Genomic DNA, 26,520 nt, shown 5'->3' on the forward strand with positions numbered 1-26,520 from the left:
TTGCTTGACATTTGGCAATGTACGCATGCACTGACAAAGAATCTACAGGGTCGTTCCAACCTGTTTCTAGCCGAGTGCAATCTCCAGCTTCATGTAAAGCCTCTGTAGACATTTTACCCTTCATAGTGGATTCTATAGTGCATGGCCATAAAGCAGCATGGGACTGCACTAGCACCCTGTAGAGGACTGGCTGTATCTCCTTGCTCATGTACCCAAATGAGCTCATTATTGGCTCTAAAATTTCCCACACAACTTGAGAAACAACTCCAGCGTCATTGATGTGGCATTTTGAGCTATTTTGAGCATTTTTAAGGCTATTTTTGGCCATTTTTAGCCCAAAAATGTCACTTTTTGTTCGTAAAAAGCCCAAACGAGCTGGGAAAAATCCCTAAAATTGTGGAAAAATCCCATTGGGCTCAAATTTCATGTTGAACCTCATTTTTCCACTTGGTAAGAAATTTGGACACGTCTTTCATGCCAGACACGAAACCTGCTATGTTTGGCCGAGATTGGCCGCATTGAACTTTCTAGGCAAAAAGAGCGTGCCACTTCGAAACACTTGACATTTTTACATTTCTAACGAAAATTAGGCATATAATTATGTGAAAAATCATTCCATGGCGCCACCTGTAGGGCCTCGACCGCCCGACAAGGTATATACACGACTGCAACCGTGACATTCATTTTCGCATATATCACACTATGTACATTGTAGCATTTGGTCCCACGCATCATAAACATTAAGAGTGAGGTAGATAATTTAATTTCACATTATGAACGTGCCATGGCACGACACCGTGAAGCACCTTTTGACACGCCAAGAGGAGAAGTATGGGTACAAGCATGGACTTGTGGCCCTTTTGACACAGCTGCAAGAGGAGGGAGAGGATGTCAATTGGGAGGAATTACCATGAGGGTCTTTCCACTTAGTGATTGTTTGCATATGTATAGTTTTGTAGTGCTTATGTTTATGGTCTATGGTTATGTTTATGGTATGCCATAGATGTTATGGTTAAGGTTTGACAATCAACTTAAGATTATGGTTTTGCTATGATGGTATGAAAAACATCTAATGATTATGGATATGGTTATGGTTATGGTTTATGGTTTTGCTATGATGGTATAGCAATCATGTGATGGTTATTTTTATGGTTGTGCAATGATGGTATGGCTGTTATGTTTATGGTATGACAAGCAAGTTATGGTATGGCAAACAGGTTATGTTTATGGTTTTACAGTTTTTGAATCATGTTTTAATTCTGTTAACAAGTTATGTTATTCTTACAATTTTGCTAATTGCCATACACTCGCTCTTTAGCTTCAGCTTGTAGGTGGAGTGCGGTTGCTTGTGCACTCTTTTTTTGAGCAGACAAGGATGTTTTCTGTTGCTGCAGTATATGCAGCATTAGTTCCCAGACCCCTCTACCCAAAAAAAATTTGCAGGTTTTGATCGTCGGTACAGGTAACCGTATCACCATCGATAGGGGCAATGGTATGAGCGTCGGAATTTAGTATATAAATACCGTTGCATATTTTGACGCCTATTTAAAGATGTATTTTGATGCCCGCTATACCGATGGTTATACCAATGCTACGATACCAACGTCTCTTTCGAGGCTTATTTCAGCACTTTTTAGTTTAAAAACTAACGCTATTTTTTCAGTACCTGCGTCAATTTCTGTGCAACATCTTGTAGTGTCAGATTTATGACTTGGTTATATCTAGCTCACATGATGTTGAGGAACCTCAATCATTTTATGAAGCACGGAGTTTAGAGAATTGGATGGCTGCCATGCAATCAGAATATGATGCATTTGTAGAAAATGACACATGGACTTTATGTAATTTGCCTCTTGGCAAAAATACCATTGGTACAAAGTAGGTCTACAAGTTGAAACGCAAGCTAGATGGTGAGATTAATCGTCATAAGGCTTGAATTGTAGTAAAAGGTTATGCACAACAAAAAGGAATAGATTATGAAGAGACTTTTCCTCCCACTTGTCGTATGACTACTGTGCATTTTCTATGTGCATCGACCGCTTATTTTGGTTGGGATGTACATCAATCCGAGATTGTTACTGCTTTCTTGAATGGTGACCTATTTGAGGAAGTTTGTGTAATGAAGCCTCGCGGTTTTGTCAAGAAAAGACAAGAGGATAAGGTGTGCAGATGTAACAAAGTGTTGTATCGGTTGAAGCAATCTCCTCGTTCTTGGTATGAGAAGGCTGACACTCATTTGATCAAACAAGGATTTTGTAACAGTCCAACTTAAAGCACATTGTATGTAGAGACATTGCCACTTCCATGGAAATAGGTTTGAAATTGAGTCTTTATGATGCTGATGATCATGCAGATATCACTCTTTACCAAACTGTTGTTGGATGTATGCACCACGAGGTTGGATATTCAATTGTGAGTCTCACAGGTTAGAAAATTTATGCATAGCCCAGGGTCTAAGTATTGAGTGGCTGTCAAGAGGAATTTTTGCCACTAGAGTGGTACTTTACAGCCTGGCTTGTTTTATCCCAAGGGGGGATCAGTGCCGCCAGACTTACATGGCTTTTTGGACTTAGATTGGGCTGGTTGTTTTAACACACATGTCCACAAGTGGTTTTTGTTTCATGCTTGGCAACTCATGCATATCATGGTTGAGCAAGAAGCAACCTACTATGGCCACTTCCAGTTGTGAGACTGAGTACATGCAAGTCTTCATAGCTACAATTGAGTTTTGATCCTCAGACGCCTTATGGATGATTTGGGTATTGGATACAACACTGCCAACACTATCTACACTGACACTCTGAGCGCATTGGTAGTTGCAAGGACCCCATTCTTTCATGCTCGCACAAAGCACATTGAGGTGCATTACCACTATGTCAAGGAGAGGCTCTCAGCACGAGAGATCAGCTTGGATTATGTGCCAAGAAAAGACAACCTTGCAGATATTTTCACAGACACTGTCTTGTGAGAAGTTCAAAGCTTTCAGCAAAGCTTTGGGCTTACTCTCCTTTGTGGACTGATCGTATCCTTAGGGCATGGTAGCGCATCAAATCGAGCTCTTTGTAGATCCTAAGTAAATTGTTGTTCCTGACTAGTTAGCTCCTAAGTAAATTGTTGTACCTGACTAGTTAGCTCCTAACGAGTTAGCAGAAGATTTTGAGCATCTGCCTATGGTGGGCTATGGTGTCTGGACACGAACACAAACCAGAGATCTCTAGTCTGTGAGACTAGCATGATCACGGAATATATTGTATATTTTGGATGTTTTCATCACTTATCCACTGTTGATTTTCTTGAACTCAAAAGGATAATAGGTCCCCGCTAAGAGCCAGGTCACCCTGTGGTCTGTGAGAAAATATCTCCAATAGAGTGCAGACCAATCTCATCTCATTAGCATCCCATGCATTAGGCAAAAAATGGGATCTAGGAGAGCCTCTTTATTTGGCAATTTAAGGAAGTTAAACCTTTAGTATTAAGAAAGTAATCAAAGGACAACTTTTCAATTCAAACATGCAAAATGGTTAGTTTATTTGAATTCAAAGTTTTTCTCCAAAATCAAATTTAAAATCTAGCAGGTAAAACCATATCATGTAGCATATATATGGAAAGAGGTCGACGCGTAGATTGCAGATCTATGATCTCCGCTCAAATTAGAGATCATATGTGGGAGTTATGGAAGTCCAAAAAACATAAAATTACTCACTTCTGTTTTTGGGGGAGAAGTGCATCCTTTGACAACTCTTACACATGTCTTACACACCCACCATTCTTGCACACATGGCGTACACCTATTTGTCAAAATGTTAATCACCTCCATAAGCTCATGGAAAATAAAGAGGCCCTCCTACACCCCATCCTCTTCCCAATGTCGAGCACTAGAGAGAGAATCATCTCAAAGTCTCTCCTCTCGTCTGTGAGCAAATTTGTAAGGCTCGTCTCAATAGCTTGATGTGCACATTCTTAGGCTCTAATCTTCTAGTGTTTGGCAAATAAGATTCTAAATGTCGACTTTTTAATGATTTGAATATTCTTGACCTTAAAACAATGATGTGGGATGATTTGAAGCAGTAGGAACATTGCCTTCTCCTCGTTCTCATTATACAACTGTAGTTCAAGCATGACATTATCTACTTGTAATTGGTGGTAGTTCTCATTCAACTTGTTTCAATGACCTTCATGTTCTTGACCTACAAAATATGGAATGGTCTCAACCTCAGCCACAAGGAGTGACACCAACACCATTAGGAAAAATTTGGACTCACAAAGGGGCGTTATAAGGAGTTTGACTTCCTCTCTCATGTCCAAAACGGGTGTGCGGTAAATTTTTTACAAATCAACTCTAAACTTGGCAGTGATTTGACAGTTAGAATCTACTCTTCAAGCTCTTTCTATTGATATATAGCACGCCATGAGATTCCTCATATTTTGAAAGCTTCTAGCCTAGTGTAAGCGGTACAAGTTGCAATAACATCCGTGGCACAAAACACTCTCATCTCTTCGCACCTTGCAAAACGAATTTCACGATGCATGGAAAATGAGATTATACAAGGAAAGTGAATAGTATTAATTACGGTCATGAAATGGTGAAAAATAAGAAAAATAAATGTGATATGTGTGGTACTTCAAACAAGGAGGTTATTGTGGATTGATCGACATTGAGGACAAGATATATATGTATAGGTGAAACCAAGAGGAGTAGAGTGAGCCATATATAGCTCCGACAAGTTATGATGAGAATCGAATTGCAATTGACATTGAGAATGAAAATAATGAGCTTATTGAGATCATTCTTAAGAACAAGATTGATGCTCAGACCTATTGCATGCAAGATCACGCACCATGGAAGAACCAATCAACAACAACATGATATATATATAGGTATTGAATAATGGAGAATTTATGAAAGAGGAAACTTGTAGTAGTGGCTGTAAACAAATTAAGGTAGACATAAGTACAGTCTTGCAAGTATACTACAAACATAACATGAATATTTGATGTGATTATTCCCATGTTTATCGATCCCTTATTCTATCGATCTACAAGGATCGTGTTGAGCTATTCTTGTTTGGTCTCATGGAACTTCAAAAGAGCATAGCGACTATGTACAAAAGCAATGCATCACTTAAAGTGGATGCATGCTTTACTAATCACCAAAGATCAAAACATAGGTCACAAAAATATTTTTCATATGTAATTCTGCATTTGGCACAAGCGTATTGTTTTTACTTAAAATAGGATCATCAAACTAAGAACAGGATTCTGTTTCGAGCGCACTCGCTTAGGACCATATGACCTCTCACAAACATGGGGCCTTGTAGTCTCATACATGGTGGCTCTACTTTTCCCAGGCAACTGCGAGCATCAAACTAAGAACAAAATTCTGTTCCAAACGTAGCTGCCCTTGTTTGAGGTATGACAACCATGTTGTGTGCAGTTTCTTGTGGTGCAGCTCTAAAAATAGAATCAACTCAAACTTACATCCCATTTACTGAAGACTTAAGACAATCAACAACAAATGTTGTGTTAAGACTAATAATTAGCTCTAAACCTCTAAACAATTTACGAGTATGACTTGAAAGTAATTGTGCGGCAATCAAGATCATCAAGCACAAACACACTTCCTTCAACATCATATGTCTTAAATTATTGATCCACCCATCAACATTATTTCAAGTTGCACATAATGGGAATAGACAACCTATAAAAAATTGACGTTTTAGATAGACTTAAAAAGACATAACTATAGGACTAGGATCAAAAACTGAAATCATGTATGTAGAATAGTTTCTTATGATCAAGAGGGATTTCAGTTGCAACCATCTAGCACTGCTAATGTTGAAGCTGCAAACCTTTTGTTCAGAGTCAATTTCAAAGATAACCACAATTGAGATTTTGGTGCATGCAGCGACCATGAAGAGGAGATGCTTTCTCAGAGAACCAAGAAAATACGTCTTTGCTTGTATTAATTGTTTTGAATATTTTGGTTAGACTTTGTCAGATTCAAGAAGCTTTGTCTTAGCAATTTGATGATGTTGAAGGTTCCCTATTGAGCTTCTACTTGTGTAGCTTCATTCAAAAGAATATTTTTGTAGACGCTCGCACATAATAATTTTGTAGACACTTGCACATAATAGTTTTGTAGACACTTCCAGAAGAGGTGAGTGAGAAGTAGATGACAATCACTACTATGAGCTATCCAAGCGTGTGCCTGCAGTTTCCTCAGAAAAGCATAGTTCTACATTCAAAACATTATTTTGTTCTTAGTTTGATGCTAGCAATTTCCTCGGAAAATCTCAGCCACCACCATGTATGAGGCTGCAAGGCTCCATGTTTTTGAGAGGTCGCATGGTCCTAATCGGCTGCGTTCGAAATAGAATCTTATTCTTAGTTTGATGCTATTGTAAGTAAAAATAATACGCATGACCAGTGTTTTATCAGCGGTTGTAGGAACAAATAATCTCGATAATCTAATTACAAAAAAGATTCCGCGACTGTCTATAAACCATTGAGACAAAGCAAGAGAAAAAAGTGAAGGTGTAGGAGGTCACAGACGCTGCTAGTATTTTCCTAGAGTTGTGGCAGCCCTAGATAGAGATCTAGGAAATCCAGGTCAAATCGAAAGGCCTCGCAATCATGGATGCTCTCTGCAAAATCAAGAGTTGTCAGTATAGTGATATTCTACGAGTTTGTCTTTAAATAGCGCATGCCATAGCAGTCCAACAATAGTCAACTTGCAGCGCATCAGTTTGAGCTCTTTGTAGATCCTAAGTAAATTGTTGTACCTGACTAGTGAGCTCCTAACGAGTTAGTAGAAGATTTTGAGCATCTGCCTATGGTGGGCTATGGTGTCCGGACACGAACACAAACCAGAGATTTCTAGTCTTTGAGACTAGTATGATCACTGACTATATTGTATATTTTGGATGGTGTCATCACTTATCCACTGTTTCAGACCACCAGTCACGGAGACTTTTCCCAAAGTGGGCCCATCTTCCCACGGTTGAAGGTTTTCTTCCTCCCCCCATCAGTCGGTTTTTGCCGTTGCTTTTCTTGAACTCAAAAGGATAATAGGTCCCCGCTGATATCTAGGACACCCTCTCGTCTGTGAGCAAATCTCTCCAATAGAGTGCAGGCCATGCATTAGGTAGAGAATGGGGTCTAGCAGAGCCTCTTTATTTGGAATTTTAAGGAAGTTAACCTTTAGTATTAAGAAAGTAATCAAAGGACAGCTTTTGAATTCAAACATGCAAAACGGTTAGTTTATTTGAATTCAAAGTTTTTCTCCAAAATGAAATTTAAAAGCTAGCAGGTAAAACCATATCATGTAGCATATATATGGAAAGAGGTCGACGCGTAGATTACAGATCTATGATCTCCACTCAAATTAGAGATCATATGTGGGAGTTATGGAAGTCCATAAATCATAAAATTATTCACTTCTTTTTTGGGGGGAGAAGTGCATCCTTTGACAACTCTTACACATCTCTTACACACCCACCATTCTTGCACACATGGCGTACACCTATTTGTCAAAATGTTAATCACCTCCATAAGCTCATGCCAAATAAAGAGGCCCTCCTACACCGCATCCTCTTCCCAATGTCGAGCACTAGAGAGAGAATCATCTCAAAGTCTCTCCTCTCATCTGTGAGCAAATTTGTAAGGCTCGTCTCAATAGCTTGATGTGCACATTCTTAGGCTCTAATCTTCTGATGTTTGGCAAAGAAGATTCAAAATGTTGGCTTCTTAATGATTTGAATATTCTTGACCTTGAAACAATGACGTGGGATGATGTCAAAGCAGTAGGAACACTGCCTTCTCGTCGTTCTCATCATACAACTATAGTTCAAGCATGCCATTATCTACTTGTAATTGGTGGTAGTTCTCATTCAACATGCTTCAATGACCTTCATGTTCTTGACCTAGAGAGTATGGAATGGTCTCATTCTCAGCCACAAGGAATGACACCAACAATTTAAGCAGGTCATGCAGGCGTCAAAGTTGAAAATAGTTGGTACATTATCGATGGTGAATACAATAAAAGAGGACATTAATTATCCATAGCTAATGGCAGGGTAACTGAACCCTAAACCCTAAACCATCCTTTTTTCTCCTTGGCCAAACCAAGGATGATTACATTATTGCTCTACCTTTGAAGGAAGTTATTGAGAAGACATACGCCGTGTCTATCACCATTTGTACCATGAAATGACAAGGTTCACCAAGATCTACAGTGACAGGTTGATCTCCATGGTGACATGGGTGAAGTTACATGATGCATCTTTATCCATGGTTCAAGGTGATATCAAATGTTGTGTCTTTATTTTCTCCATCCATGTCTTTATTTCTTAATACATGCTATTGATCGCGTCACGATTTGTCATAAAATACTTCACATGAGTTTATCATCATTTTATGATGGTATACTAACGTGTGTGATGGTCTTCATGTGAATCATCGATGTATAGATGATAAGATTTACCAAGCCATTATCTTCTTGTTGAGATGTAGAGAGAAAGAGAGAGAGACGAGACAAGAGACACACCATATATGCTCCCAAAGACTGATTCATATTGAGGACAAGATACAAATATATAGGTAAGACCAAGTTGAGTAGAGTGAGCCATATATAGCTCCAACACCCCCACTCAAACAAAGGTCTCTAGCTTTGGATGAAAAAACCCTTGGGGAGTTCAAGGGAAAAACCCAAGCCCCTATACAATGTGAAAATATGAACCAGCGATGATGATGTGAAAGTGAATTGTGCATCTATGTAAAAATATTCAAGTGACTTAGAGATCACAATGTGCAAATGTGGAGTGTGCATAGTGCATGGTACCTAAAAGATTACAATGTCATATGTACAAAGCTATTACAATAGCAAAGAAGCTAATCTAGAAAGAGTGAGGTCGAAGCAACTCCAAGCTCCGAGCGCAAGAGGATGAAACGTGACTCGTTGAGGCCTTTGGTCAAAATGTCTGCAATCATCTGGTCACTTGGACAGTGTTCAACCATAATGGTTCCTTTGCATACTTCATACCTGACATAATGATAATGGACAGCAATGTGCTTTGACTTATTATGTTGAACATAGTCTTTTGCAAGACTAATAGCACTTTGGTTGTCACACCGCAAGGGTGTGCTAGAAAGAGGAGAGTGACCAATATCAACCAGCATTTGTCGAAGCCAAATCAACTCACGAGCTGCAAGTGATGCCGCAACATATTCTGACTCAGTCGTAGAAACTGCAACACAACGTTGTTTCTTGCTAGTCCAAGAAACAGGACAAGCATTTATAAAGAAGCAATTTCCACTAGTAGATCGCATAGATAAATGTGAGCTTGCCCAGTCTGCATCTGTGTAACCCAAAAGAGAAAGAGATTGCATAGAATCCGATGTGAGTTGTCGTCGATAGACTAAACCAAAATCTGTAGTGCCTTTCAAGTATTTCAACACACGCTTTGCAGCAGACCAATGCTTAAGAGAAGGACATGCAAGATGTTGTCCAAGATAATTAGCAGTAAACAGAATATCAGGACGAGTGTTCATGCCAACAAACTGAAGACATCCAATCAAGTTAGCATAAGGTTGATTTGTGACAAGTTGACCGCCATTGTCAGAAGTGTTCTTCGTAGAGCTTGCAAGACAAGGTGTGTTGGCTGAATGTGTAGATTCCATACCAAATTTTTGAATAGTATCTGCAATAAACTTTGACTGTCGAAGGAATAAAATACCTTTTGTACGGTTCTGTTGGATTTGAATGCTAAGACACGAGTGAATCTCTCCAAGATCCACCATATCAAATGCAGAAGACAATAACTTTTTCACTTGCTGAAGAAATCCCAAATCATTGGAAACAAGGATGGTATCATCCACATAAAGAGCAAGAATCACAAAACTGCTACCTTGGCGTTTTATGTATAAGTTGGGGTCTGACGAGCAAGAGATGAATCCTTTAGAGGTGAGAAAAAGGTCAAATTTTGTACACCAGGCTCGCGAAGCTTGTTTGAGACCATATAGTGCCTTATGGAGTTGAGCAACAAGGTCTTCTTTACCTGGAATAACAAACCCTTCTGGTTGTTCCATATAAATTTCCTCTTCCAAGTCACCATTAAGAAAAGCAGTTCGCACATCCATTTGATGAGCTTCTAAATCAAATTGAACAGCAAATGCCAATAAAACTCGAACACTTGTAATGCGAAAAACTGGTGAAAAATTCTCTTGATAATCAACACCAGCAACTTGGGAATAACCTTTTGCAACTAAACGCGCCTTGAACTTGTCAAAAGATCCATTTGCTTTTACTTTTGTCTTATACACCCACTTACATTTAATAGCTGTACGACCAGGAGGTAATTCAGTTAGTATCCATGTACCTTTAGAGATAAGAGAATCGTACTCTGCTTCCATAGCCTCTTGCCATTGATCCTTTTGTGGTGAAGAGATAGCTTCATCATAAGTAATTGGATCTTCGGAAGTAGAAAAAGTATTATCAGCAATATCGTCATCATAAACATGACATGAGCCATGTTCAAAATCAATAGGCAGATCAACAAAAATATCAATATCATCATTGGCGACGTTCGGAATGGATGGTTGTGAAGAGGAAAGTTGCTCTATAGGAACAGTTTCATCTTCTGAAAGAAATGGAAAAGCTTGAAGCAATGATTTAGTATCATCAGAATCATCCATGGACCATGAGCCTCCCATAAGCTGTTCGTTAAAAGTAGCATCACGATTCACAATTACTTTCTTGGAGGAAGGGTCATAGAATTTGTAGCCTTTGAAAGTGTCAGAATATCCAATAAAAATAACTTTAAGACCAGGAGCATCAAGCTTTGTTCATGTTTCTTTGGGAACATGAATATAAGCAATACATCCAAAGGTTCGAAAATGAGATACAGAAGGAATGTCACCTGTCCATGCTGTGATGGGTATCTTACCAGAGGGTGCAGTAGTAGGAAGATGATTCTGAATAAATACTGCTGTCAAAGTAGCTTCAGCCCAAAAAACACGAGATAAGCCAGAATGAATCAGCATACATCTTACAACATTGAGAATAATGCGATTCTTTCATTCAGCAACACCGTTCTGTTGAGGTGAATATGGAATAGTGTGTTCATGATGAATTCCACTATCAGCACAGTAACTCACAAACTCTCGAGAAACATATTCGCCTCCATTGTCACTACGAAGCTTCTTAAGGCGACGACCAGTTTGAAGTTCCGCAGCCTTGTGGAATTGTTTGAAAACAGATAAGGCTTCAGATTTTTGTCTAAGTAGAAATACTGTCGTATACCTTGAGAAATCATCAATGAAAGTAATGAAGCAGCGATATTGTGATCTCGAAGAAGGTAGAGGTCCACATATATCAGTATGAACAAGATCCAATATGTCATGAGAATGAGTTGTATTTGAAAGAGGAAAGGGTTTGCGATTGTGTTTCCCAAGAGCACAAAATTCACAAATTCCCATATGAGGATGGGCTTTAAGATCCATGCCATGAACAAGATAACGACGTTGAAGATCAAGGAGTTTTGAGAAATCAGCATGAACAAAACGGTGATGCCATACTTTGCAATCATGATCACCTGGAGCAGTGACAACATTTGCTACAGCATCGTTGAGAGAGAGTTCAAACAAATTACCATTTCGAGGAGCAGTGGCTATAGTCTGTCCATCTTTCTCAATTCGGCATTTGGTATGATCAAATCCAACAAACAGACCAAGATCAACAAGTCTAGCAACTGAAAGAAGATTACGTTGAAGATCTGGTACATGTAATACTCCTCGCAAAATTCGAGTGGAAGAAGATAAGGTACCAAGATATAAGTCTCCAATACCCTTTACTTGACAAGTAGTATCATCAGCAAGATAAACAACACGTTGAACTGGCAGTGGATGATAGTTATGGAGCCACTTAGAATGATATGTCATATTTCCTGTAGCACCAGAATCGACAATAAAAAGTGATCCATCGCGTACATGAAGTATTCTATCTCGAGCAACTGAACATAGGACGCAGCTTGTTTCTGGTACAATGTTGTTTCGATGTTCAGTAGCATATGCTCTATTCCGATCTGTGTCGAATCGACGCTTATAGCACATATGAGTGGGATGATCAGATCATCCACAATATTCACAAGAAGAATAAGAAGAGTCTCTAGATAAACGTGGTTTTTTTGTGGTAATATTGTGTTCTTCATCATATTGACGTGCCCAACAATCATCTTCAGTATGGCCATTTCTGTTGCAGTAAGAACATTGCTTATTAGGAAATTTGAGACGAGAGAAAATATTACCGCGACGGCCACCTCTGCGGTTTCCTCGTTGAAATGGACGCCTTCGAGCATAAAAAGCCCGTTCCATCTGTTGTGACTCAGTCTCCTCGTGTGAAATCATAGCTATATCATGACTAGCATTACGACGTTCTTGACGTTGAGAGTATTCAATTAAAGACATGCAGGCTTGGTCGAAATCAAGACCATCTTTATTAGAGAGAATAGTAACAATGTTATCATAAGAAGAGTCCTTCACCGTATCAAGGAGAAGTGTAATCAGTTGCTTTTGTGGAACAGGATCACCGGCAGTAGCAAGTTGATTAATAATAGATTTGAAAGATTCAATATGTCCCGTCATGGCAGTACCAACTTCATATTGTAAGTTGTTAAGCAACCCTCTCAAATAAAGTATTTCTGTGATAGATTTCTTCTGAAAGTTTGCAATAAGGTACTTCCATACGTCGTGGAAAGTAGGCAGTTCGTACATATCAAGCAAAAGGGAATCAGTAAGAGTAGAAAGAATATACCGACGAGCTGCTTTATCATGTCGTTGCCAATCCGTATAGGCAACATTCCAATCTTCAAATATAGGTCCTTCAGTGATAAGCACGTTATCATTATCCGTATCAACAGGCTGGGGCGGACAAACACGATTTCCAAGAACAACATCGGAGAGTTCATCGCCTTCAAGAATTAACAACATCTTTGCTTTCCAGCCTGGAAAACCTTGACCTTGGAAAGGAGGAACAGAACGCTAGCCAGAAGGAAAGCCGTTGACGAGAATATTCATAGCCATATCTTGTTGCGAGAAGACGTATAAGATAAGATCGCAGAATTTGCACACCATATATGGTGAAGGCCCCAATTGAGAATGAGGGAGATATGAGGACTGCGTTCTGTCAACGATAAACGTAAGAAGGATGCTCAAGGAACTTCCAAAGATGTGAGAGACGTCACCCAAAAAGGGCAGGGTAAAGGAGACGTTAATAATAAAAGAGTCCTCACAATAGAGTGGCGTGAGACGCAAGATTGATGGCCACAATATGAATAGCAAAAAGCTAAATCTTCTCGAAAAAGTTAACGCCAAAATAAGAAAAACGATCGCGGACGCTTCACGAAGAAGTAGGACGAAGAAAGCTGCGTCAAGCTCAATTGCAGTAAAAACAGCATAACTTTCTGCTGCGAACTCCGATTGACGCAAACCTAGAACTCAAATCGAAGAGCTCGAGGAGACGAACAAGTGTTGGATGAAAAGTGCAATTGCGCTACGCGCGCTTTTTCCGTTTCTCCAAATTTTGAGCAGAACAACAAGAAAAATTGAGATGAAGTTCAGGGTGTCATCAACAAGTAAACGTAATCAACGATTAGATTGATTAGCAATAAACGTCATATTCTTCTTAACACAAAACAACCACAATTAACAAGAATCAATGCTCAAAAACAAAATTTGTAGCAATTTTTGAATCTTACATGCAAATCGCATACACATACTCTTTTGTCACCATAAATTGAATCGGCGCATGATCGTTACTGCTCTGATACCATGTTGAGATGTAGAGAGAAAGAGAGAGAGACGAGACAAGAGACACACCATATACGCTCCCAAAGACTGATTCATATTGAGGACAATATACAAATATATAGGTAAGACCAAGTTGAGTAGAGTGAGCCATATATAGCTCCAACACTTCTCACTATTCATTGTCTTTGAGCTTTTGTAGATTTTGCATTTCGTCACAACAATAGCGTCTCTGAGGCCATGGTATTGATAGCCGTTTTTCGGCTCTCTGTAATTGCCATAGTGAGTTATCTCACCCTATCAAATCACTCAAACACTGTGGTACCCTTTCACTGTATATAGGTGCGTGTGAGTTAGGGGACTTTTTCCATATCTCCTTACTGAAATAAAAAACCCTCAATTAGCTAGTCATTGGGCTAGTTGAGCCAAAAAAAATAAAAAATATAAGTATATTATGGCCTATGCGTATGTAAATATTTCTCTGTATATAGGGCCTAAATAAAAGATTTTTTTATAATTATTTTGGTATTTATTTAAATATTTCTACCGAGGTGTGTGTTATTTATGCTCTGTACATTGCCTCACCATTACCACAATTTTTCTTACCATTTTTCATACTCTTTATTCCATATAGAAATATTTTCATGTAAGCTTCTCTTATATTTGGTGTAACTCCACCCCAACAAAAATCCAAAAAAACTAGTTTTATTTATGTGTATATTTTTTCACTATTGTGATTTGTCCCTTCCTACATCTATTTTGTTTTTTTTCTAAAAAATTAGAACACAAAAAATATTTATCTTTTTATGGTAGCCTCATAATGAGAGAGATTTCTTTTGACCCCTTTATATTTTTTCCACTTATATTATTTATAGTTGACATGTACATATTTTTTAGACCCCTCAATATTTGATTTTCTTAGTTGTACTATTCACTTATATCATGATCTCAACAATATCTTCAATTATAGACCTACCAAATAAGGTCAAGGGTAGGTGGCATGCATACATGCACTATGGAGGGCTGACTCTTGGAGGTATTCAAAAGAATCATCCAAAGAAGGACCCCACAAGGACCTTGTGCAGTGGAAAAAAACGGTCGGTTTTGCTGAATTTTTAAATTTCACTTGCTCTCCGAATTTGAAAAGGTGATACAAACAAAAGTTGTAGCTCGTGGGCTGAACTTTTGCCTCAACGTTTTTCATATTTTTTTGAGCTACGAGCTGTGAGCTATGATTTTATTAGTGGACCCTAGTTTTCCCATGCTATGCAACCACACTCCCTCTTCCACTTTATCATTTTCCTCTTTCACACACACTTCTCCACTCATCATCCCGACCTCTCTCACCACTCCTCTCTGCACCCTACTCACCTTCTCCTCAACCTTGAAGAATAAGAGAAACCATGGTGAACTCATACCTCCCACACACAATTCCATTCCAAAATTGACCACCTAGTCTCATTTTTCCTCCTCCAAATTACCCATATCTATCAAAAAAACCACAAAATTCAGCCTCTTCTCTTAAAAGACAGCATCATGGTGGTTGATTACTCAGCTTCAATTACCTTGTCTCTCAAGGAAGGTCAAGAGTGGAGAAAAAATGTACCGTCAAAGCTAGTGGACCGTCAACAAGCGTCAAAATTGGCCCTACTCAAGACACTTGGAGCATCAACCTTGTAAGAAATCCACCTTTTCTTACCTCTTAAGAGTTTTTCTTCCTTATTTGTATCCTACATGGATACTCCCATTGTAAATATCCAATTCCATTTGTAAATTAATACTAACTCTACTAACACTAACCCACTATGAAAAGTCCTATCACCTCCATTTCTCTCCTCTCTCTTTCCCCACCAACTTCTTGATAATTCCAAGCAAAAGAAATTAGATAAATTGCTGAAAATCTAACCCAACCATGGTTAGAGGAGTAACCCTAGCCTTCAAAATTGCTATAAAAGGAGGGTGTAGCTAGAACAAAAAAGGGGGGAGAAGAAAGAGCACTATGCTATAGCTTGAGAAGCCAAGCTCAACCTCTTGAGAAGGAGCTATTGAGTGGAATCTCATTGGCATTAGGCATATGTATGTGTTGTATTAGGGGTGATTAGCAAGGGAACTCTATGCCATTGTAAGAGAGAGTGATCATTAAATTGAGAGTAGGAAATCTATCACTTCTCCTACTAGTGTAAGCCCAACATTTGCTGAATCAAGGAGGGTGAATTTGGACTAAGCATGGATACCTTGTCTCCCTTCCAACGTGAAGTCATGGACAATAATGATGTGTAAGTGTCTTGGTATTTTACTTAAGTTCTTGATAGCTTGTCTCCGGGTATTGTTATCAATTTAGCCATAAAGCCCACATGCTGTAAGAGGGCGACAGGGTGGAGAGGACTCCCCTGGCCTTAAGACAGTGATTGGGGTGGCTTTTTTGTTGTGATGTGTTGTGGTGTAATTTACTCAGGCTATGTTGAACAAATACTAATCTCACTTTTATTGGTCATGACAGATTTGTAAGAAGGCATTAGTGCAACAAGCACCCCCTTCCCCCCTTCTCTCTCTTTCTTACATATATATATTTATGTTTGCTTGATCATTAACGATACACTTCAAAGCAGCCCGAGCACCATCTCTCTCTCTCTCTCTCTCTCTCTCTCTCTCTCTCTCTCTCTCTCTCTCTCTCTCTCTCTCTCTCGTGTTTTAGTGTGTGAGAGTGTTCCATTGGTGTTAGGGTTAGTGTAAATTCCTTGCTTGTTTGTGGGTTGCTCGAACGATTCTCCTCTTTTGCGTCCTAGTTCGCTCTTAAACTAGGTGGTGCCCCTTGTGTAGTTGGGATTTTGCTGGGGGTTTGTTGTTTTGGTTTGTGTTGTGTTGTGCCCCAGCCCCATTGAGCAGCACGGGAGCCTTGAAGGGTGTCTAGAGGTTGCTCTTCTTGTTGCCCGCCCTGGACCGCTTCAAATTGGTGCCCCCACTGAGGAAAACAACTCGTGTATGTTTTTGTGTAGGATCAACTTTTAGCATAGGCAAGTAGTTTGCATGAATCACGAGAGTTTGTATGATCCTTTCATTCCCATTGCAAGGCAAAAGATACACATAATTGTTAGTACTAAGTTGCAATTTCAACGGGTAATTCGTAGGATTTTAGGTCCTCTTAGGTTAGCCGAGATAAACACTTCAGTAAATCCTTTTATTTTGCCTCTCATTAGGTACGATATTAGCTTGGACGTCTATATTTTTGTGTTATTTTAAGCATTAGGACATGCATAGGCCATGGATAATGGCCCGGGAATAGAGGTTTTTCCCTTTCATTTTACTCCACACATTAGAATAAACGTTGCAATTAGTAGAAAGATCCATTTTCAACAACGAATGGTGTTCATGTTTGGTGCCCAAAGAGTAGGAGAAATTCTTGCATCACCAAACCCTGTCATTCTACCTCTCATCAACTACCACACTTCTTTTGATGTACATGTATTCATTTTATTTTAAAATGAAGTGCAGCCCGGCAAAATAGTGTGTATGTTTGTTTTTTCTTTGTCCAAGTTGTTACAAGAAACAAAAAACGATCATTTGTTCTAACAGGGAATGTGTGTGCAGTGAAAGTTCAATCCTTAGAGATCTATCTCTATTACCAATTGAGTTGCAGGAGGAAGTAGTAAGGCGTCTCCCTCATAACAAGAGGGTGGTGAAGTTAAGACGAAAAGTCCTACGCGTGGATTCCATTTTCCTCTTGTTGTTGGGCACTAAGGAAGACCGCGCATTCATCCAACTAGTGTGTGCCCTAAGATTGGTAAATAGAGTGAAATTTGGCGTTTGGCGAGTGCATTTCACCATTGAGGAAGACTCTTCAGGAGCGGCCAGAGTTCATGCTTCATAGACTCACATTTGGTGAATTTTTCCCTCATTTGCATCTTATTAATAGTCTTCCTTTCGCTTTCAACAAAGGAGATAGGGAGCTATTCAGAGCTTGTCTTAATAAAGAGAGCATAGAGAAGATTGCAAATTTGTATAAATTCTCATCCTTCTCTACTTTCTATGACACTTTGTTCATAGAGACATTGTAAATCTCTTTATGCTTTTGAATGATTTAACCATAATCCTAAGGAGTTTTTGTCAAGGAATTTTGTAGCACAAGTGGAGTCTTTAAATCTTGCAAACTTGATTGGACTTGATGAGGATGTTCTTTATGAAATTGTGAGAAGGTTGCCTCACTCCGACTGTGTCGAACTCGAAGGAAAGGAGCTCCTAGTCAATTGCTACTTTATCACGGCCTTCGACGAGCATGAAGATCTAGTTTTTATACAAACCGCTTGTGCGTTGGGAATTGTAGAGCAAGTGCAATTTATCACTTGGGACGTGGTTGCTCTTTTGGATCCAGAAAATGAAGTTCTAGAGATTTCTGTTTATCGCCTTAGCTTTGAAGAATTTCAACCCTTCTTAGAGCTCATCAATAGTCTACATTTTTGTTTTGATCAAACAAATCGAGACCTCATTGAAGCTTGGATAGTTGAAGAAGGAAACCTAGAGTGGTATTTTCTTACTTCTTCATTTGCAGGCGAGTGGTTCTAAATCTCTATTGTATCCCTTATTGTAACTCGTGTTGTAATCTTTCATAATAATGGAGAGCCAACGCCAAATGTCTGGATATCCTCTTTTCTTTGGAGAGCCTGGAGAGGATGCAGAATTATTTTTAGCAAATTTCAAGATGTCTTGCCGTATCAAGAGGATAGTAACCGATCAAGAACGTGTAGAAATGTTTGAGGTGGTCCTTAGGAAAGATGCTAGTACTTGGTTTGACTCTGTGTCTGAGGAAGTTAAGGGGAATTACACAAAAGTTTTGAATCGTTTTAAGAGATACTTCTTTGATCCCCAAAGCACTCAAAAACTATGGCAAGACATTGTTTCTCATAAGCAAAAAGACTTAGATGACTACTACTTGTACAAGCAAGAGTTTCTACGTCTTTGGGCTCTATGGATACGAAATGCTGCTAACCCTGGTGATGGTGCAGAATTTTTAAAGAAGAAGAGGTTCATAGCCGGACTCTTTCCTGACCTTAAGGTAAAAGTTGAGGCGGGTACACCTGCTACTTTTGATGCAGTTGAAACTAGGGCTGCTGAGAAGTATAGGAAACTCAAGTGCTTAAGGGGAGAGGTTCCAATAGAAGGTCTTAGACCCAAAGGTAAGTCACAAGCATCAACATCTAGGGAGATTCCTGAGGTAACGGCTGAAGTGATTGAGAAGTTAAATGAATCTTTAAGCAGCCTGTCAATTCACCTTGCACAAGCTGTAGGTCCAAAGGGACAAGCAAAGAAGTCAGAAGAGAGAGAGCCACGAACTAGGAGAGTCTTGCAATGTTGGAATTGCGGAGAGTCTGGACATGGGATGTATAATTGTCCTTGGCCCCATGGAGAGCCAGGGAGACCTAACTTGAATTACCCAGTGATGAATGCAGGAGAAGGAGCAGGTCAACAACCAAGGCTTCTACAAAGGCCAAATGGACCAAGACCACCTCCACAAGGGGTAGAAGGAGTTCCACCTTTGCCAGATCCAAATGTGCATGTGGTAGAGGTGACAAATTCAAATGAGGTTGACATGGAAGCCAATGGCATTAAGCGTGGCCGAGGAAAAGGTAAAGAGAAAGAAGGAGTCACATCACAGAGTGACCATGGACAAGGCAAGAAGGCAAAGGAAACCAAGGAAACCAAGAGGACTCGACGTCGTATCAACCTCCAAGACTTCCCTCTTGGACATGGTATGGCTCCGTACAACTTGTTGGAAGACATGAGAGGTAAGGGTCCTGATATTTCATGGCCTCAATTTCTTGCATTATGTCCACAAGTTAGGAGGGATTTAACAAGGGCAGTTAGCACTAGGAGAAAGGTAAAAGAGAGTGTGCCTGTTGTAAAAATTGCACAAGCTGAAATGAATGAGGACATTACACCGGTGCTAGACTGTTACATCAAAGGAAGATTGGTTAGGAAAGGTCTAGTGGATGGGGGTGCACAAATTTGCATCATGACAGAGGGACTCATGCAAAGACTAGGCATGCACATCCATGAGACACCTGAAATCAAAGTCAAGATGGCAAACAATAGCAAGGCTAGGTGTGTAGGCATTTGTAAAAATGTCTTTGTAGAGGCCTTTGGCATTAAGAAAGCGGTGGATTTTTATGTTATGTCGACCAAGGGAAGTGGTTATCCATTTATCCTAGGAAGACCATGGCTAATGAAAATGCGAGCTTTGCAGGAGTTGGGAGAGTGGGAAATTAATTTGCAGGAATAAAATCATAAGAAGGTTGTCTTTGACATGAAGGAGCAACGCCAAGAGGAGCTCCATGAAGAATCATCTCAAAGTGAGACGGAAGAAGGTTGGACCGATAGCACTTCAGAAGAAGAAAGTAGCGGCAGCATTACTGAAGAGGAGTCTTCCATCGAAGTCATGGGGGTAAGGTTTAAGCCAAACAACCAAGAGACCTCTTGTCAAGGCTTGGAGGAGGTAGGTCCTCAAGAGAACGAAGGTGTTCAAGATGAAGGGATGCTGGAAGGTATGCTATCAACAACACTTACAAAGGATGAAAGAGAGGAGTTCAAATGTGTGCTAAGGAAGTTTCCTAGGCTTTTTGCTAAAGACTACACCGACGTGCGTGGGGTAGATGTTGTTCAACACAAGATTGAGTTAAAGCCTGAGGCCGCACCTAAAGCTCAGAAGCTACGAAGGCTAGGAGTTATAAAGGAGCAGGCTCTACTCAAGGAGGTAAGAAAGCTTCTAGCAGCAGGTTTCATTTATCCAGTGGAGAATTCAGAGTGGGTCTCTCCTGTTGTTGTCACTCCTAAGAAAAATGGCAAGTGGAGGGTGTGTGTGGATTACCGTCCCCTCAATGAGGCAACAAAAAGAGATCACTTTCCCCTCCCATTCTAGGATGAGATACTAAATGAGGTACCTGGTCATGAGAAGTACACTGTGTGCGATGGTTACTCAGGTTACTTTCAAATAGGGATTGCATTGGAGGATCAATTGGAAACAACCTTTATCACTCCTTGGGGTTGTTATGCTTTTAGAGTCATGCCATTTGGTCTGACAAATGCTCCTGCAACATTCCAACGTTTCATGAATATGGTGTTTCAAGCATTCTTTGGAAAGTCAATTAGGGTGTTCATTGATGATTTCTGTATTTATAGCTCAAAATCATTGCATCTACAAAGGGTAGAAGAAGGTTTAAAGAAGCTCTATGACATGGGAGGTCAACTCAACCCCGACAAGTGCCATATAGGTGAGGATGAAGTAATCTTGCTTGGTCATAAAGTTTCTTACAAAGGCATTGAAGTGGATCCTTCAAAGGCAAAGGCTCTTATTGAGCTACCATCACCCAAGAGTCTTAAGGAGGTCATCTCATTCATTCAAAAGGTGAAGTATATGTCACGCTTCATTCACTTAGCCTCGGAGTTACTTCACCCTTTGCAAAAGTTGACACAACAAGTAGAATTTGTCTGATGAGCTTGAAGAGTACTTTTGTAACATTAAAGCCATTTTGTCAGATCTACCAACACTCATGCCTCCTTGTTGGGAGTACACATTCTTTGTTAGCTCTAGTGCTGGGAAAGAAACAATTGGTGCAGTTTTGTTACAACAAGATCCCTATAGTACCAGGATGCGGCCCATCTACTTTGCTAGTAGGGTCATGAATGCTTTAGAGAGAGGCTACACGGAGGCAGAACTCATGATGTTTTCTCTCATGTTTGCGATAAGGAAGTTTAGATCCTACTTGCTCCCAAAACCTTTTGTAATCCTCACCGCAGAGAATTTGTTCCCTTGGGTGTCATCTCAAATGAATCTTAGTACTAGGATCTCAAAGTGGATTATGGAGTTGCAAGAGTTTCAATACTCTTTCAAGGTAGAAGATAGTGTGCGTGCACAATTGGCAGGGATTATCACTTATAGGGTGCATGAAAAGGAGATTAAGGTGCCTGAAGTAAAGACCCTACCATTGCCACCACCAAAAAGTATTCCTAATGCTTTTACCTTGTTCTTTGATGGAGCTTTTCGTCGAGCCACAGGAAAAGCAGGGGGAGGGCTAGTGTTGCTCAACCCAAGTGGAGAGGTGGTCATGAAAGAGAAGTTCAATCTACCAAGTTCAGCTAGCAACAATGAAGCAGAATATGACACACTACTTCATGGTTTAAAAATATGCATTGGCCATGATATACAACGTCTCATGGTAAAAGGGTATGCACTTCTCATTGTGAAGCAGATTTTAGGCATTTGGGCATGCAAAAATGAAAGACTAAGGGCCAAAGTTCATACCATCCGTAGGCTATTTAATCAATTTGAGGAGGTGTAATTATATCATATTCCTAGGAAACAAAATGAAGATGCTGATTTACTTGCACAACAAGCCATTGCATGTGTAAAGAAAGAAGTGCAGGTCATCATGGTGGCGGCTGCTGTGAAGCAACCGAGGTACCAGGGATTGGAGTCATTGGCTCCCATCATTGGCTACATTTTGGAGGGTGAGTTTCCACCAGACTTCACAAAAGCTCAGAAGAGAAGACTCATGAAGAAGGCAAGCATGTATCTCTTCCTAAAAGGCTCCCTCTATCAAAGAGGGAAGGATAAAGTGTGCAGAAGAGTACCAACTATCGTGGAAATTCCAGCCATTCTAAAAGGTTTGCATGAAGAGGCATGTGGTGGTCATTTTTCCCAAGAATTAACTGTGAAGGAGATTTTGCTTGCAAGGTATGTTTGGCCAAGTCTGCATGTGGATGTCCAACATTGGTGTAAAAGTTGTCACAATTGTCAGGTAAATGGGAATAGAAGATTGATTTATGGTCCAAGGAAAATCGTGCTTGCAAATGGACCCTTTGAAAAGTGGGGCATTGATGCTATGGGTCCTCTGCCTAGGACAAAAAATGGTAAACTCTACATTCTAGTGGCTGTAGACTATATGACTAGGTGGGTGGAAGCACAAAGTGTGGCAAAGGTAAATGAGAGGACAGTGAGCAAATTCGTCTACACTCACATTTGTTGTAGATTTGGCACACCTTTGGAGATTGTTTCTGATAATGGTCCAGGGTTTAGAAAGGGATTGCTCACAGAAGTCTGTGAAGAACTTCACATTCTACATCGTCACAGTACACCCTACTATCCCCAATCAAATGGTTTGGTAAAAAAGCTAATGGTGTCATTGCTGGCATCATTAGAAAGATGGTGAAAAACAAGACAAAGTTGTGGGATGACTTCTTGGATGGTGCCTTGTGGCGTATCGAACCACATATAGGGAAGCCACGGAGTTCACACCATTTCACTTGGTCTATGGTCAAGAGGCTTTACAGCCAATTGAGCTAAACATTCCACAATGCGACTTCATGGTAAATCAGCACAAGATGATCAAGAAGCATGGATGGATACTTCTTACCTTAGCTGAGCTTGAGTGGAAAAGAGAAGCAGCATACGAGTGCTATAAGAGGAAAGCCACACAGACAAAGGAGAAGCTTGACAAGAAACTGAAGGACAAAGGCATCAATGAGGGAGATCTTGTGCTAAGGTATGACAATCGACTCGATAATCGTTTTGATGCCAAATTTGAAACAAGATGGCAGGGGCCATACATAGTCAAGAAGGCTTTCATTCAAGTTACTATCAACTTGTGGACTTGAATGGGAAAGAGCGGAGGGATCTACCCGAGCAAAAGGCAACTATCTCATGTAAGTATTGTTCCATGAAGCATGAGTGTAACACAAACCAAAATTCCAAGGGGCCAAACAATGACGATCTTGTCAAGGACTCGAAGCACTCTCTTTGGAAAAGATTTCTTTATGATGGTACATGAATATATCATCATCCTGGGTGAGGGCTAATGATAGCCGTTTTTCGGCTCTCTGTAATTGCCATAGTGAGTTATCTCACCCTATCAAATCACTCAAACACTGTGGTTACCCTCACCCTTTCACTGTATATAGGTGCGTGTGAGTTAGGGGACTTTTCCCATATCTCCTTACTGAAATAAGAAACCCTCAATTAGCTAGTCATTGGGCTAGTTGAGCCAAAAAAAATAAAAAATATAAGTATATTATGGCCCATGCGTATGTAAATATTTCTTTGTATATAGGGCCTAAAGAAAATATTTTTTCATAATTATTTTGGTATTTATTTAAATATTTCTACCGAGGTGTGTGTTATTTATGCTCTGTACATTGCCTCACCATTACCACAATTTTTCTTACCATTTTTCATACTCTTTATATTTGGTGTAACTCCACCCCAACAAAAATCCAAAAAAACTAGTTTTATTTATGTGTATATTTTTTCACTATTGTGATTTGTCCCTTCCTACATCTATTTTGTTTTTTTTCTAAAAAATTAGAACACCAAAAATATTTATCTTTTTATGGTAGCCTCATAATGAGAGAGATTTCTTTTGACCCCTTTATATTTTTTCCACTTATATTATTTATATTTTACATGTACATATTTTTTAGACCCCTCAATATTTGATTTTCTTAGTTGTACTATTCACTTATATCATGATCTCAACAATATCTTCAATTAAAGACCTACCAAATAAGGCAAGGGTAGGTGGCATGCATACATGCACTATGGAGGGCTCACTCTTGGAGGTATTCAAAAGAATCATCCAAAAAAGGACCCCACAAGGACCTTGTGCAGTGGAAAAAAACGGTCGGTTTTTCTGAATTTTTAAAGTTCACTTGCTCTCCGAATTTGAAAAGGTGATACAAACAAAAGTTGTAGCTCGTGGGATGAACTTTTGCCTCAAATGTTTTCATATTTTTTTGAGCTACGAGCTGTGAGCTATGATTTTATTAGTGGACCCCAGTTTTCCCATGCTATGCAACCACACTCCCTCTTCCACTTTATCATTTTCCTCTTTCACACACACTTCTCCACTCATCATCCCCACCTCTCTCACCACTCCTCTCTGCACCCTACTCACCTTCTCCTCAACCTTGAAGAATAAGAGAAACCATGGTGAACTCATACCTCCCACACACAATTCCATTCCAAAATTGACCACCTAGTCTCATTTTTCCTCCTCCAAATTACCCATATCTATCAAAAAAAACCACAAAATTCAGCCTCTTCTCTTAAAAGACAGCATTATGGTGGTTGATTACTCAGCTTCAATTACCTTGTCTCTCAAGGAAGGTCAAGAGTGGAGAAAAAATGTACCGTCAAAGCTAGTGGACCGTCAACAAGCGTCAAAATTGGCCCTACTCAAGACACTTGGCGCATCAACCTTGTAAGAAATCCACCTTTTCTTACCTCTTAAGAGTTTTTCTTCCTTATTTGTATCCTACATGGATACTCCCATTGTAAATATCCAATTCCATTTGTAAATTAATACTAACTCTACTAACACTAACCCACTATGAAAAGTCCTATCACCTCCATTTCTCTCCTCTCTCTTTCTTTCCCACCAACTTCTTGATAATTCCAAGCAAAAGAAATTAGATAAATTGCTGAAAATCTAACCCAACCATGGTTAGAGGAGTAACCCTAGCCTTCAAAATTGCTATAAAAGGAGGGTGTAGCTAGCACAAAAAAGTGGGGAGAAGAAAGAGCACTATGCTATAGCTTGAGAAGCCAAGCTCAACCTCTTGAGAAGGAGCTCTTGAGTGGAATCTCATTGGCATTAGGCATATGTATGTGTTGTATTAGGGGTGATTAGCAAGGGAACTCTATGCCATTGTAAGAGAGAGTGATCATTAAATTGAGAGTAGGAAATCTATCACTTCTCCTACTAGTGTAAGCCCAACATTTGCTGAATCAAGGAGGGTGAATTTGGACTAAGCACGGATACCTTGTCTCCCTTCCAACGTGAAGTCATGGACAATAATGATGTGTAAGTGTCTTGGTATTTTATTTAAGTTCTTGATAGCTTGTCTCCGGGTATTGTTATCAATTTAGCCATAAATCCCACATGCAAGAAGAGGGCGACAGGGTGGAGAGGACTCCCCTGGCCTTAAGACAATGATTGGGGTGGCTTTTTTCTTGTGATGTGTTGTGGTGTAATTTACTCAGGCTATGTTGAACAAATACTAATCTCACTTTGATTGGTCATGACAGATTTGTAAGAAGGCATTAGTGCAACAAGCACCCCCTTCCCCCCTTCTCTCTCTTTCTTACATATATATATTTATGTTTGCTTGATCATTAACGATACACTTCAAAGCAGCCCGAGCACCATCTCTCTCTCTCTCTCTCTCTCTCTCTCTCTCTCTCTCTCTCTCTCTCTCTCTCTCTCTCTCTCTCTCTCTCTCTCTCTCTCTCTCGTGTTTTAGTGTGTGAGAGTGTTCCATTGGTGTTAGGGTTAGTGTAAATTCCTTGATTGTTTGTGGGTTGCTCTAACGATTCTCCTCTTTTGCGTCCTAGTTCGCTCTTAAACTAGGTGGTGCCCCTTGTGTAGTTGGGATTTGGCTGGGGGTTTGTTGTTTTGGTTTGTGTTGTGTTTCTGCCCCAGCCCCATTGAGCAGCACGGGAGCCTTGAAGGGTGTCTAGAGGTTGCTCTTCTTGTTGCCCGCCCCGGACTGCTTCAGTATGTAAAGCCATAATGATAATTACTATTTTACAGTTTTTATTTATTTTGAAGAAAGTATCTCTGATGCCATGGCACGTAGAGCCATGATGATTTCTATTTCAAAATTCTTATACACATCTCTAATGCCATGGTGAATAGTGTGATACCATGGTACATAAAGCCATGATGATGACAA

Source organism: Adiantum capillus-veneris, chromosome 20 (assembly GCF_014529385.1).
Source record: "Adiantum capillus-veneris isolate H3 chromosome 20, ASM1452938v2, whole genome shotgun sequence".
Lineage (NCBI taxonomy): Eukaryota > Viridiplantae > Streptophyta > Polypodiopsida > Polypodiales > Pteridaceae > Adiantum > Adiantum capillus-veneris.